This window comes from Oncorhynchus mykiss, chromosome 30 (assembly GCF_057628025.1).
Source record: "Oncorhynchus mykiss isolate SJ-2025 chromosome 30, ASM5762802v1, whole genome shotgun sequence".
Lineage (NCBI taxonomy): Eukaryota > Metazoa > Chordata > Actinopteri > Salmoniformes > Salmonidae > Oncorhynchus > Oncorhynchus mykiss.
Window position 1 is genome coordinate 5,372,085 of NC_143051.1, and position 10,416 is coordinate 5,382,500.

Consider the following 10,416-nt stretch of genomic DNA (forward strand, 5'->3'; position numbering starts at 1 on the left):
TCCTTGCCTACGTCACGCCCTCCTCATGCTCCTTGCCTACGCCACGCCCTCCTCATGCTCCTTGCCTACGTCACGCCCTCCTCATGCTCCTTGCCTACGCCACGCCCTCCTCATGCTCCTTGCCTACGCCACGCCCTCCTCATGCTCCTTGCCTACGCCACGCCCTCCTCATGCTCCTTGCCTACGTCACGCCCTCCTCATGCTCCTTGCCTACGCCACGCCCTCCTCATGCTCCTTGCCTACGCCACGCCCTCCTCATGCTCCTTGCCTACGTCACGCCCTCCTCATGCTCCTTGCCTACGCCACGCCCTCCTCATGCTCCTTGCCTACGCCACGCCCTCCTCATGCTCCTTGCCTACGCCACGCCCTCCTCATGCTCCTTGCCTACGCCACGCCCTCCTCATGCTCCTTGCCTACGTCACGCCCTCCTCATGCTCCTTGCCTACGTCACGCCCTCCTCATGCTCCTTGCCTACGCCACGCCCTCCTCATGCTCCTTGCCTACGTCACGCCCTCCTCATGCTCCTTGCCTACGCCACGCCCTCCTCATGCTCCTTGCCTACGCCACGCCCTCCTCATGCTCCTTGCCTACGTTGTCCTTTGAAGAATGCATGTTTATTTGTTCCGGAGTAAAACGAGTTCCCTTTTTTGTTTTAGGACAGAGCGAAAGTAAACAAATAGTTCCTTTGAGGAACCGACCGCACCCTTTCAGCCTAATCCACTAACAACCCTTCTGGAGTTTCACACCCCCGAGGGGTCCCGGGTTTGACTGGGCGGTGGACTTCTTATTTGTTATAGAGATTTTCCCGTGGTTAACTGGGTAGAACACAAAGACACACACACACACATACACACGCACGCTGGCACGCACGCACGTACGCACGCACACACACACACACAGGCTTGGTGGTGGGCCTGAGGACACCACTGAATAGGCGTACATCAGGCCTCCATAACCCTTTTGAAAATCTAATTTATGGAGCCCCATAACAACTCCCTTCAAGCTCATAAACCTAAATATAACCCATTATACAATGGTTGGGTCTAATCCTGAATGCTGATTGGTTAATATAACCCGTTATACAATGGTTGGGTCTAATCCTGAATGCTGATTGGTTAATATAACTCATTATACAGCGGTTGGGTCTAATCCTGAATGCTTATTGGTTAATATAACCCAGTGTAAACCACCACTCTGGTGTGTGACCAAGTGGAGGGAGGGATGGAGGGAGGGAGGGAGAGATGGAGGGATGTAGGGATGGAGGGAGGGAGGGAGGGATGGAGGGAGGGAGGGAGGGATGTAGGCATGGAGGGATGGAGGGAGGGAGGGATAGAGGGATAGAGGGATGGAGGGATGGAGGGATGGAGGGATGGAGGGATAGAGGGATAGAGGGATGGAGTGATAGAGGGATAGAGGGATAGAGGGATAGAGGGATGGAGGGATGGAGGATGGAGGGATGGAGGTAGGTCTCCATCCCTGATGGAGGAGAGTTCTCCCACCCTAGATAGCTAGGAGACCAGAGTTGTTCCTAACCACGTGACCTTACTGGACAGAGGAATAACTCTGTATCCTAGTTATAACCAGTAGGACCGTGAGTCACTCCTGGCCAGCTCAGACAGTCAGGAAAAACTCAAGAGTCTTAGACTGACCCAACGTACTCCTGGGAAAAACATGATGTCCCAACACAGCAGAACTGAGATGACCTCAGGGAGGTGACTTTGGTTCCTTGATCCTGTTTTTTTCCATCTCATGTCAGGTCTGTAGTTAATAGACTGTGACCAGTCTTTGTTCCAGACTAGCATTGTGTATGTCTTCTATACTCACCAGATGAAGTGGCTTGATCATCAATAAGACTATCTGTTATGTTGCCGATTATTACTTTGTAATAAATTCATGTGTAAAAACAAAACGGACATTACAGATCAAATGATTGATCGATCAAAACCTAAACAGATTTTGACAGATTTTACCATGGTAATGATCAGAACCCCCCCCCCCCCCCCCCCCCCTGGGTTTCTTAACCCTACCGATGTGTGTCTTCAGCCGCCCCCCTGAGGCTTCAAATCACATCTTAAAATCACATCTTAAAATCACATCTCAAAATCACATCTGTGATGTCCAAGAACAATTTAGAAAATGGTCACCCAAAGGGCTGTTATACTGTACACTGGTACCAGGGACTACAGTCCCACACACACACACACACTCGCACACGCACACACACATACGCCACCACACGCACACACACACTCGCACACTCACACACACAAACACACGCCACCACACACACACACGCCACTACACACAAACACACACACTGTATCCCTCGCAGTCCCTGTGGTCTCTGTTACATCTCCTAACAGACACTTAGGGCCCGAGGTATTTTCCCAGGCGGAGACAACGCACCACGTCAGGCTCAGCCACAGAGAGGCCCTGATTAAAGACCAGAGACAATGGAGGAGGAGAGAGGGTAAGGCCCCTGGACCGTGGTGGTGGCGTTCGCTGTCTCATATGTACCATGAAACGGTTGAATTTACCAGAACGATAGGAAGGAATTCAGACTGGGGCTCCAGAGAGACGACTCTGAAACAGTGATCAAACATGGAGGAGGCAGTGGTGGTGGTGTGTGTGTGTGTGCGTGCGTGCGTGCGTGCGTGCGTGTGTGTGTGTGTGTGTGCGTGCGTGCGTGTGAGTGTGTGTGTTATTGTGCGTGTGTGTGTGCGCGTGTGTTTGTGTGTGTGTTTGTGTGTGTGTGTGTGTGTGCGTGTGTGTGTGCGTGCGTGCGTGTGAGTGTGTTAGTGTGCGTGTGTGTGTGCGCGTGTGTTTGTGTGTGTGTTTGGTGCGTGTGTGTTTGGTGCGTTTTGGGTATGTGTGTGTGTTAGTGTGTGTGTGTGTGTGTGTGTGTGTGTGTGTGTGTGTGTTTGGTGCGTGTGTGTGTGTGTTCGTTAGTGTGTGTGTGTGTGTGTGTGTTTGGTGCGTGTGTGTGCGTTAGTTTTTGCGTGTGATGATCTCAGTATATATACACTTGTTCTTGGCCCCAGAGTCTGCAACACCACCAAGTAAGTGGCACCATGAAGACCAAGGAGCTCTCCAAACAGGTCAGGGACAAAGTTCTGGAGAAGTACAGATCAGGGCTGGGTTGTAAAAAAATATCAGAAACTTTGAACATCTCACTGAGCACCATTAAATCCATTATTAAAAAATGGAAAGAATATGGCACCACAACAAACCTGCCAAAAGAGGGCTGCCCACCACGTTTGGTGAACTAAAATGCATCTGGCCAGATGAGACTAAAATTGAGCTTTTTGGCCATCAAGGAAAACACTGTCTAGTGCAAACCCAACACCTCTCATCACCCCGAGAACACCATCCACAGTGACGCATGGTCGTGGCAGCATCATGCTGTGGGGATGTTTTTCATCGGCAGGGACTGGGAAACTGGTTAGAACTGGAGGCATGATGGATGGCGCTAAATACAGGGAAATGCTTGAGGGAAACATGTTTCAGTCTTCCAGAGATTTGAGACTGGAACGGAGGTTCACCTTCCAGCAGGACAATGACCCTAAGCATACTGCTAATGCAACATTTGAGTGGTTTAAGGGGAAACATTTAAATATAAGAGGAAACGTTTAAATGCATTGGAATGGCCTCGTCAAAGCCCAGACCTCAATCCATTTGAGAATATGTGGTATGACTAAAAGAGTGTTGTACACCAGCAGAACCCATCCAACTTGAAGGATCTGGAGCAGTTTTGCCTTGAAGAATGTGCAAAAATCCCAGTGGCTGGATGTGCCAAGCTTATAGAGACAAACCCCAAGAGACTTGCAGCTGTAATTGCTGCAAAAACTGGCTCTACAAAGTATTGACTTTGGGGGGGTGAATAGTTATGCTCAAGTTTTCTGTTTTTTTTGTCTTATTTCTTGTTTGTTTCACAATGTAAAATGTGTTGTATCATCAACGTGGTAGGCATGTTGTCTAAATCAAATGATACAAACCCGCCCAAAAATCTATTTTAATTCCAGGTTGCAAGGCAACAAAATAGGAAAAGTGCCAAGGTAAGTGAATACCACTGTACTGCTGGGTCTTGACACGGACAGACTGTTAGGATTCCCAACACAGACAGACATCAAAACCCATCTCTAGCTCTTTAGTCTTCTCGGTTCACACTCTCTCCTCCTTTCTCTCTCTCCTTTCTCTCTCTCTCCGTTCTCTCTCTCTCTTTCACCTCTCTCTCTCTCTCTCGTCTCTCTCTCTCTCTACTTTTCTCTCTCCTCTCTCTTCTCTTCTCTCTCTCCTATTCTCTCGCTCCTCTTCTCTCTCTCCTCTTCTCTCCTTTCCTCCTTACTCTCTCTCTCTCTCTCTCCTCTTTGCTCTCTCTCCTCTTTTCTCTCTCTCTCATTTTTTCTCCCATCCTCCTGCTGGGTCAGACAGACTGTTAGGACTCCCAACACAGACAGACATCAAATCAAATCAAATGTTATTTGTCACATACACATGGTTAGCAGATGTTAATGCGAGTGTAGCGAAATGCTTGTGCTTCTAGTTCCCACAATGCAGTAATAACCAACAAGTAATCTAGCTAACAATTCCAAAACTACTACCTTATAGACACAAGTGTAAGGGGATAAAGAATATGTACATAAAGATATATGAATGAGTGATGGTACAGAGCGGCATAGGCAAGATACAGTAGATGGTATCGAGTACAGTATATACATATGAGATGAGTATGTAAACAAAGTGGCATAGTTAAAGTGGCTAGTGATACATGTATTACATAAAGATGCAGTAGATGATATAGAGTACAGTATATACGAATACATATGAGATGAATAATGTAGGGTATGTAAACATTATATTAGGTAGCATTGTTTAAAGTGGCTAGTGATATATTTTACATCATTTCCCATCAATTACCATTATTAAAGTGACCATCAAAACCCATCTCTAGCTCTTTAGTCTTCTCGGTTCACACTCTCTCCTCCTTTCTCTCTCTCTCTCTCTCTCTCTCTCTCTCTCCTCTCTCTCTCTCTCTCTCTCTCTCTCTCTCTCTCTCTCTCTCTCTCCTCTCTCTCTCTCTCTCTCTCTATCCTCTCTCTCTCTCTCTCTCTATCCTCTCTCTCCTCTCTCTCTCTCTCTCCCTCTCCACTTTTCTCTCTCCTCTCTCTCTTCTCTCTCCTCTCTCTCCTATTCTCTCGCTCCTCTGCTCTCTCTCCTCTTCTCTCCTTTCCTCCTTACTCTCTCTCTCTCTCTCTCTCCCCCCCTCTCTCTCTCTCTCTCCTCTTTGCTCTCTCACCTCTTTTCTCTCTCTCTCATTTTCTCTCCCATCCTCCTGTCTTCCACTCCTCCTGCAGACTCACAGTGATCCATTCCCAGGAAGTCTATTATTAAACCCTGGATGTCTAAGAGAACAGACAGCAGTTTTCTAATGTTGCTTTAGGGGCTTATTGCAGAGTGTTGTCTGGATGGCTCTGTGATAGATAACACACTGACCAGAGGCGTAACCCTGACAGGATTATGGGAAGTGAAAAGGTGTCTGAGTTCCAAGTCAGAGAGAAGGGAGAAGTTGACTTGCATGGTGACATTGTACTAGGATCCTTCCACCATCCTGAGTCTTGCCAGCTAACATCCTGTTTTGCTACATAGTCATAGTGATATGTTATTTGTGCAAATCTCCTATTGACTTCAATGAATGATCTACGGGGAAAGTTTAACCAACATTGTGTCAACAGTCCATCTGGTTCTTTTCTCACTTCTTTCTTGACGTAAAACAGAAAGCAGGCAGAAAATAAGTTTCTATGTTTCAATGAAGCAGAGACTCAGCCATAGTCCTGTGTGGGACTCGTCTTAATAACAATCTTCTTCTGTCTTCTGGAACCAAAGAACCCTGGTGTCACGGAACCCTGGAACCAAAGAACCCTGGTGTCACGGAACCCTGGAACCAAAGAACCCTGGTGTCACGGAACCCTGGAACCAAAGAACCCTGGTGTCACGGGACCCTGGAACCACAGAACCCTGGAACCACAGTCTTCTGTGTCTGTTTTAGTGTTTTCAAAACAGTAACTAATATTAGATCACCAAACGATGCTGGGCCACGTGCGTAGGCTGAGCGGGGACAAGATGAATCAGCCTAAACTCTTTCATTTTTACACTCTCTCTTTTCTCCTCCTCTTTCTCTTTCTCCACGACCCATAAAATAATGTGTTGAGTGTTTGATGTGGTGAAAACACTACTGTCAGGATGAAGTGATTAAGGGAGAGAGAGAGAGCGAGAGAGAGAGGGGAGAGAGAGAGGGAGACCAAATGAGAAAGAGAGAGAGAGAGAGAGAGAGAGAGAGATAACAAATGAGAAAGAGAGAGAGAGGGAGAACAAATGAGAAAGAGAGAGAGAGAGGGAGAACAAATGAGAAAGAGAGAGAGAGAGAGGGAGAACAAATGAGAAAGAGAGAGAGAGAGGGAGAACAAATGAGAAAGAGAGAGAGAGAGAGAGAGAGAGAGAGGGAGAGCGAATGAAAGAGAGAGAGAATGAGATAGATAGAGGGAGTGCGAATGAGAAAGTGAGAGAGAGAAAGAGGAGAGAGAGCGAAAGAGGGAGAGCAAATGAGAGAGAGAGAGAGAGAGCGAAAGAGGGAGAGAGACAGAGAATGAGAGACTGTGAGATAGGGAGAGAGAGCCCTTGAATTGAATTGAATTGAATTGAATTGAGAGAGTGTGAGAGAGGGAGGGAGAGCGATTGAGAAAAGAGAGAGAGATAGGGAGAGAGAGAAAAAGAGAGAGAGAGGGGAGAGCGAATGAGAGAGAGAGACAGAGGGAGAGAGAGAGAGAGAGAGAGAAGAGAGAGAGACAGAGAGACAGAGAGACAGAGAGACAGAGAGACAGAGAGACAGAGAGAGAAGAGAGAGAGAGAGAGAGAGAGAGGAGAGAGAGAGAGAGAGAGAGAGAGAGAGAGAGAGAGAGAGAGAGAGAGAGAGAGAGAGAGAGAGAGAGAAGAGAGAGAGAGAGAGAGAGAGAGACAGAGAGAGAGAGAGAGAGAGAGAGACAGAGAGAGACAGAGAGAGACAGAGAGAGAGAGAGAGACAGAGAGAGAGAGAGACAGAGAGAGAGAGAGAGAGAGAGAGAGAGAGAGAGAGAGGAGAGAGAGAGAGAGAGAGAGAGAGAGAGAGAGAGAGAGAGAGAGAGAGAGAGAGAGAGGGAGAGAGAGACAGAGAGAGAGAGAGAGAGAGAGAGGGAGAGAGAGACAGAGAGAGAGAGAGAGAGAGAGAGAGAGAGAGAGAGAGAGAGAGAGAGAGAGAGAGAGAGAGAGAGAGAGAGAGAGAGAGAGCAGTACAAACGGTAACAGTTTTTTTCTCTGAATGTGTTGTTCTTGGTATGACTGTGGGGCATTATGGGAAGTGGAATCATAATCCGATTCTTTCTTTCTCTCTGTTCTTGTTGCTTGTTTAATCTTTAGAAGACAATTGGTTTAGCGTGGGAACGTTGGAGATTCTTAAGGATAGGTTTTTCTGTTTTAGAGTTGTGTCCATTTCAAGAAAAGAAAACAAGCTTTTGTGCCAGAACCTCGTAAAGTTCTAAGAGAGAGAGAGAGAGAGAGAGAGGGAAGACACAACACCACAACAAAGACAGGGGACTGTCTACAACTAAATACATTCACAATGATGATCTCCAGAGAGAGAGAGAGAGAGAGAGAGAGAGAGAGAGAGAGGGGGGAGGGGAGACTTCAGGGAAGGAAGAGGAGGTCAAGGAGGAGGGGTGGGGGGAGAGGAAGGGATCAGAAAATGAACTAATGTGGATGGGTCGGTGGAGAACAGAGAGAGAGAGAGAAGGAAGGGAGAGAAGAGAACAGAGAAGGGAAACATTCCCCCTTGTCCACATTTAAAGACATAAAAAAAGAAAACAAACAGAAAAACATGCCTGACATGAAGAGGCTGGTTTCCGCAGCGACAGCACAATGGCTGCCTGTGGCTCTTGGGGGCCTCGCCGGCAGTCAGGGACCTGGCACCAGTGAAAGTCACCGCAGCCACAGTGAGTCTGTGGTGACCCCGTTGCACGGTCCTCTTTCTGCTTCTTGCCTCTCCAGTCTCTGGGGAGTCTCTCTCTCTCTCTCTCTCTCTCTCTCTCTCTCTCTCTCTCTCTCTCTCTCTCTCTCTCTCTCTCTCTCTCTCTCTCTCTCTCTCTCTCTCTCTCTCTCTCTCTCTCTCTCTCTCTCTCTCTCTCTCTCTCTCTCTCTCTCTCTCTCTCTCTCTCTCTCTCTCTCTCTCTCTCTCTCTCTCTCTCTCTCTCTCTCTCTCTCTCTCTCTCTCTCTCTCTCTCTCTCTCTCTCTCTCTCTCTCTCTCTCTCTCTGACAGACAGGCAGGCAGACAGGCAGGCAGACACAGAGAACCTAATTGTCTCATTCCTTCTGAGGGAGAGATTCACCCCTCTGGACTAAAAGGAAGGCAGATCTGGTTCCCTACAGGGTTATCTGTGTCCAATGCCAGAGGTCCTGACAATACAGTCTCACAATACAGTCTCACAATACAGTCTGAGAAAACAGTCTGACAATACTGTCTGAGAAATCAGTCTGACAATACTGTCTCACAATACAGGCTGAGAAATCAGTCTGACAATACTGTCTCACAATACAGTCTGACAATACTGTCTCACAATACAGTCTGACAATACTGTCTTACAATACAGTCTGAGAAATCAGTCTGACAATACAGTCTGACAATACTGTCTCACAATACAGTCTGACAATACTGTCTCACAATACAGTCTGACAATACTGTCTCACAATACAGTCTGAGAAAACAGTCTGACAGTACAGGGGGGGAGGGGGAGGAGAGGGAGGAAAAGAAGGTGGGTGTGGAGGGGGAAGACTAGATGATATGAAAGAGAAGACAACTAGATGATATGAAAGAGAAGAACAAGACAACTAGATGATATGACAGAGAAGACAACTAGATGATATGACAGAGAAGACAACTAGATGATATGACAGAGAAGACAACTAGATGATATGACAGAGAAGACAACTAGATGATATGACAGAGAAGACAACTAGATGATATGACAGAGAAGAACAAGACAACTAGATTATATGACAGAGAAGACAACTAGATGATATCACAGAGAAGAACAAGACAACTAGATTATATATCAGAGAAGACAACTAGATGATATGACAGAGAAGACAACTAGATGATATGATAGAGAAGAACAAGACAACTAGATTATATGACAGAGAAGACAACTAGATGATATGACAGAGAAGACAACTAGATGATATGATAGAGAAGAACAAGACAACTAGATTATATGACAGAGAAGACAACTAGATGATATGTCAGAGAAGAACAAGACAACTAGCGAATATCACAGAGAAGAATAAGACAACTAGATGATATGTCAGAGAAGAACAAGACAACTAGATGCTATATCAGAGGAGACAACTAGATGATATATCAGAGAAGACAACTAGATGATATGTCAGAGAAGACAACTAGATTATATATCAGAGAAGACAACTAGATGATGACAGAGAAGACAACTAGATGATATGACAGAGAAGAACAAGACAACTAGATGATATGTCAGAGAAGACAACTAGATTATATATCAGAGAAGACAACTAGACGATATGACAGAGAATACAACTAGATAATGACAGAGAAGACAACTAGATGATATGACAGAGAAGAACAAGACAATTAATGGAAAATGAACGATACATGAAATAACCTATCTACAAAACAACAAACGGAACGTGAAAAACCTATACAGCCTATCCTGTGACAACAAACACAGTGACAGGAACAATCACCCACCAAAACACAGTGAAACCCAGGCTACCTTTCCCGCCAGGATCTCCTCCCATGTGTAGCAACCCTTGCCGTCTAACACATCGTCCCAAGTCCATTCCTCTTTGCGCCGCTGTTGCTTCTCCTGCTGCTGCTTTTGCCGTTGCCCGTTACCACGCCGCTTGGTCCTGTTGGGGTGGGTGATTCTGTAACGACGTTCGTCTGTAGAAGGAGAAGCGGACCAAAAAGCAGCGTGGTGATTACTCATGTTCTTTAATGGAAAATGAACGATACATGAAATAACTTATCTACAAAACAACAAACGGAACGTGAAAAACCTATACAGCCTATCCTGTGACAACAAACACAGTGACAGGAACAATCACCCACCAACACACAGTGAAACCCAGGCTACCTAAGTATGATTCTCAATCAGAGACAACTAATGACACCTGCCTCTGATTGAGAACCATACTAGGCCGAAAACATAGAAATGCCCCAAAACATAGAAAAACAAACATAGACTGCCCACCCAACTCACGCCCTGACCATACTAAATAAATACAAAACAACGGAAATAGAGGTCAGAACGTGACACAACTAGATGATATATCAAAGACAACTAGATGATATATCA